Here is a 6,048-nt window from a genome sequence, read left to right on the forward strand (position 1 = left end):
AAAACGAGATCTTCATTACTAAGTTGATAGTTGCTAAGTGGATACACTAAGGCTATATGTAATTAGGATGTTGTAGACTTAGAATTTGTGAAAATTTTACTTCGCCCCGATTCTGTGTGAATTTGGAGTTAAGATCACTTATTCGAAGGCCTATCCTGTTTTGATTACATATAACCGGTATGCACTTCACAAATAACGATGTAACTAATGAAGATTTTCTAAATAATTATCTAGATAGTTCGTCTAATAATTATTTCTTACCCCAATTCTCGCATAGATAACATGGTTGGACTCCATCCCCACAGCAACTAGTATCTTCCGAACGAAGTCATAGATGGTTGGTTTGGAGGAGAACCAGAGAATGATCATCCTATCCCTTTGAATGATCACCATGATGAAGACCTTTCAAACAATGCTAATTCCGAACCAGAGGTTGAGAACCTACCCCAAGCAGCTCCCTTTCCAATTCCTAACCCTCGTCCGGCTTTTCATGGCCCGAGGCCTGAGTGGGTGGAATGTTTAGAAACATGGAGCCAAGGACAAGATCAGCCAATTCCATTTAATGACGATCGGAACTTTTACAACCTGAGCAATGGGGGCTCAACAGATAGAATCTTGCCAATCTTGGTCCGCAGAGTGGCCCGAAATGAGATTCAAGGCAGGACAGCCCTACATCAGATCACTAAAGTTGTCGCCAATGCGAGAATGCATACCCTCCGCACCATTCGTCTAGAAGATGCTCGCGAGAGATCTGAGAGAAACCATGAAACCCTGCTGCGAGCACTGGCTGAATCACAAGCCGAAGTCATAGAGCTCCGAGTACGCCAGAGGGTGTACGAAAGACACCTACTTGATGTGGAACGTCAACTGGCTGAACTAAGAGTTCACCAGAGGGATGACTGTCGCCGGTGGTAGACGCTTTACTTTATTTTCCTTGTTAAAAGGAATCGTTTTCTGTCTATGCCCGATGTGGCATTTTCTATGAAATTATCTTGCACTGTAAGTACTTTTGGTTAGGTCATTATGCTGTCAAGAACTATCTTCTCCGGATATGATGTAAGACCTTTACAAGGTTATTTTCCTGAATTTTTACGTCATGAATATCAAAGATATTGATAGTCGGCTAACTTCTGTGTCATTCTTTATTCAAGTACTCTTATCATACTTTTATTGGAGTCTATCTGAATCATGCTTTAGTCAAGTCATTGGACTATAGTAATTTAGCTCCGGAGACATTTCCAAGTCTCTTTCAATGGTTGGATCTTGTTATTCAGCAACCCACGATACCTCGGCTTGAACGACAAACGTCTTAAGACCATTCTACGAACTTACTTCTACTCATTACTAGGACTGCATCATAGGGGTGTAGGTCAAATCTCCGTGAACATATTTTCAATCCGTGCTAGGACTGCATCATAGGGATGTAGGTCAAACTTTCGAGAACATACTCATACTCTTTTACATGAACAATCTAAGTACATCAAGGGTCAACCAGAATCGCTCACAAAATCCTTATCTTTCGTGTTACAGAATCACATCGTCACCGGGAAACAATCAGTCAAACAGCGAGACCTCCGTCTTTCCTATGGACGCCGCTACCTTCCAAACAGCAGTTACAGCTGCCGTGGTAGCTGCCGTAACCGTTGTCCATGCACACCATAGCGCTATCAGCACAATCAATGTTGATGATGGAATTGAAGTTTCTAATCGTGGTATCCATCCAGGAAATCGCCAAACAGTAACAGTCACAGGCTCGAAAAGCCGAAAAGCAGAGAACAAGAAACGAAAGCGTCAAGCCCGGAAAGAACGCAAGAGATCCCAAAGGCTGGCTATACAATAGCTGCAAGTGGAAACCCCTGTCGTTCCCGTACCGAGTAGACCATACAAAGGAACACTCTCGAAGTGCGACCGGTGCAACTACCAGCACGATGGAATGTGCCGAGCCTTGCAATGCGATAATTGCAACAAGATGGGGCACATTGCTCGTTTTTGTAGAACTACCTCCACCACTGGGGCAAGCCTAGTTTGCTATAATTGTGGTGAGTTTGGACACTATAAAAGAGATTGCCCAAAAAAGGAAAGAACCCGCGTCCCCATAACTCCTACTAAAGACTCCACTTCCACCACCAATGTGGGCGCTGTCCATATATGTCACCAATGCGGTGAAATTGGACACCTCAAGAGGGATTGCCCGATAGCGAAGAACTCGGGTGCAGATGGGAAGATTCTTAGGATCACAGCTGCAGGGGAACCTACTCCGGAACCCTCGTTAATGAAATTAAGGCGTTTCATAGTAACAGACTTATAAACTATCAAGAACTACTGCAACTAGGGTCTTACCTTTTGCGAGATCCTGTCTTTATAAGGATGCTCGTGCTGCGTATACTTGTCGTTTGTAGTATATCATATTCGCAGCGACAGTCTTGTCGTAAGTCTAAAGTACTGTAACTCTGTTCATGGTTGCACAGTTGTGTTTTGTCTGTAAACGTCTTATGTTCAAATCTAATGTCTTTAAGATTCAGTATGATTTCAACATTATCATACGACTCGATTCAATTAGATCCTCACAAAAACAGCTTCATACGTACATCGCTTTCTTTTAGATCACTTTTCCAGCGAAGCCGTCATATCAGAACACCGAAGTACTCATGCCAGGAGTACCTCTTAGATATTTTCTTTCTGAGGAAATCCCCGAAGTACCACTCATGCAGTACGTCAAGTTCAATCCAAGGATTCATACGATTGATCTATCACTGAGGAATGTATACATAAGAGTGATATATAATCAAGGTTCTACAGGTTTAGAATTGATGATTCCACTTTAACTTCTTTTTCCCCGATGGGATGTGAGCTAAAAGAAGAATCAGTTATTCGACTACCTTTTCAATCTTAATTATATACAACTCGTATACACGAAATTGTGATTGTGAAAGCATGTATGAATTCTAATATGAACTTCAGGACGGAGAACTGCCTAGGTCTACGAGTAATCACATCGTCATGTGAACAAACTTAGAACCCAATACGACTCTTATAAACAGATCGCCCTATAGTCTAAACACCTACGGAAATACAAGAACAGCCCGGGCAACTTAACGAACTACACAAAAATAGAATTAGAAGACTAGGCTTCTCACCGTGGAGAACTCCGGTCTTATTCTTCCAGAGATCGACAGATTGCATCGTATGTGCCTCGGATATCGAGGACTCCGTCGAGATTTTCATTAGAAATCATTATCTCTACCTCGCATAGATGAAACGGGTCTGAGATCCGAATATCACCAGTTCGAGTGTTAGGGAAGGATGTCCGGAAGACTATCTTCCGAACTCGATGCGGACACTTCGAATCCGTAGTGATACCCTTCGGATAGGACCAATACGCCAATAGCTTTCATGAGCTAAACGAATAGGGTACGTCTTTCTTACTTGGATCAGTTCGTCATTTCTCCATGTAATGACTTACTTATCGACCCTCGTGGTAAGAATGAACCTCTAGAAACATTACCTTCGGAGATACTTTTTATCAAAACTCTATGAACTCGAGTTTTGGAATTGAAGACTCAAAATTTCCTAAAGACACACTATTAGTGATGCGGAAATTCTTGAGTACTCTGGAAATTATCCGAAATTGTTGAGAGTTTGTCGACACCGGAGACACCAACAGAAATTCGCCAAATTCTAGGCCTTACAGACCTACTGTCATAGTTCACCCAGAACTCCTCGCAAATCAGAGAAACCTTTATGACTTTGACCCAGCAAGGGGTGGCCCTCGACTGGGAAGTTAAACAAGAAAAAGGAAACCTTGGAGATTCCAAGTGAGTGACCAAGTTCTTTAAGAGAACTCACTCTGGGAATGGCTTAATACGCTTCGTATCGTGTAGAAAGCTAAATCAAATATAGTAAGGACCTCCGAGATTCTTATCAGAATCGGTCCTCTGCCTCGCACAAACTAGACCTACTCCGTGAACTCAGTAGCGTACATCCTACTCTTCGCGTCTCGATCGTGAAACCTTACCTTTCCGATAGGACTCTGGTAAGTCCACTCATCGAGATCCTCGCCTTCGTAGTAGAACCGTAGTGACCCTCGACCGAGAGGTTAAGCGAACGAAGAAACGCACCGCCCTTTAGTGCAGGTTCGTTGGGATACCAACCGGGAACCCGATTTCACTTAGGAGCGCTAGAACCAATCGATTAGAAAGCTTCCTCCTCATGACACGATCGTTCGTACCTACTTCCTTGTCTAAATTCTAATTTCGGGATAAAATTCCCTTTAACGGGGGGATGATGTGACAACCCGAAAATTTCTAGCTTGCATTCTTCATTTCTTATCAATAATAGACTCGTTTTGCTATCTTGTAGTACCATTTAGGGTCTATTGGAGCGTTCTAAACGGGTTATAATCAAGGTAGGAGGGTGGAAATGGGTTAACTCAAAGTGTAGGATTCAAAAAGAGGCCAAACATTCCAACACATGGAGTGTGCGGCCACACACTTGAGTGTGCGGCCACACACATGTGTTTGCAGCCTCACACCCTTCCCAACTGCACACTCCACCTATATATACCACACTTAGTCAATTTTGAACACTTCTTTCACTTGTTCAAGCATAGAACTCGAAATCCTCTCAAGTATCATTCAAATCTCCTTGAAGATCTTCATAAAAGGTACCAAGAATACCAAGAACACCAAGAACACCATTTGGCCGCACACATGGCAGCACACACCATCTGGCAGCACACATGGCCGCACACATGTGCTGGCAGCACACTACGCCGCACACCTGGCCGCACTCACACATATAGTGTGTATTTTGGCCATACACTCCTTTGTAAAGCCTTATACACCTTCATACAATCGTATATGGTTGTAACACTTCAATATAAGTGTTCACTAGTCCCTAAGGTGGTCCCAATTTATTAATTAGTTTTTCATAACACTAATTATATTCATATATGTGTCAATATATGCTAAATAGGATTCGCGTGTGTACTCAAGTCACCACTTGATACTTAGCAACTGATCCAACATTTTCATCAGAACCACTCACTACAGGTGAGTTCATACCCCTTAATCAATGTTTTAAACTGTTTTTAAATGTTTTATGGGGGAGGGATACAAGTAGAATAATGCTAGTTATTATATCAATCACATCTGATTAATAAGCAGCATTCAAATGTTTGGCTACTCATTAGCCGTTTTACTAAACGGTTTCCTTCAAATGTCTTTCATAAACACTTCATGTGTTTAAAACTCCTTACTTCTCTGTATATTTTACTCCGTATATTACTTTTCAAACTTATTTACAATTGTGTTTCAAACAAATGTTTCCTTATACTAAAGTTGTTTTATCAAACCCATGCCTTCAAAACGTTTTATAAATTGACATCAAGTCGATTTTTTCTTAGATAATAATTATGTTCAAAGATTTTACAAAACTTATTTTATGCTTTTATATTATAAATTGCATGCCTCTATATGTATAGTTATATAAGAAATGTTTAAAAGACTTAGGACGGTTATCCACCCTATTTCCTTTTCGCGCTTGAGATGTGGTCTGGTGGGATATCGGGTACTAGTCCGAAAGTCGTTTAAATATTAGTTATGTAACATATATACATATATAGTCATAAAGGTCCTTCCAGTTCATCCTATGCCCTTGGGTAGCAAGGGTATACATCCATGTCCATACGTACCAGTTAGATTACTAGTAAACTACCATATGGGTAGTTTAGGAAGATAATAGAACTATAACTAGAATACAATATCATACTATGAGTCAGTTCATTCATGAGTCAATACTTACTACTATGTGAACATATACAATTATACTAGAGAAGAACACATATAACTATACTAGAGAAGAACATATACAACTATACTAGAGAAGAACATATACAACTATACTAGAGAGAGAACATATACAACTATACTAGAAAGAGAACATATACAACGATACTAGAACGAGTACATTACTATACTTGCTAGGTAGAGAGCACGTACAATACTAGCTAGAACATTACAGTACATTACCATACTACTACATAGATAT

Source organism: Lactuca sativa, chromosome 4 (genome assembly GCF_002870075.4).
Source record: "Lactuca sativa cultivar Salinas chromosome 4, Lsat_Salinas_v11, whole genome shotgun sequence".
In the NCBI taxonomy this organism is placed as follows: domain Eukaryota; kingdom Viridiplantae; phylum Streptophyta; class Magnoliopsida; order Asterales; family Asteraceae; genus Lactuca; species Lactuca sativa.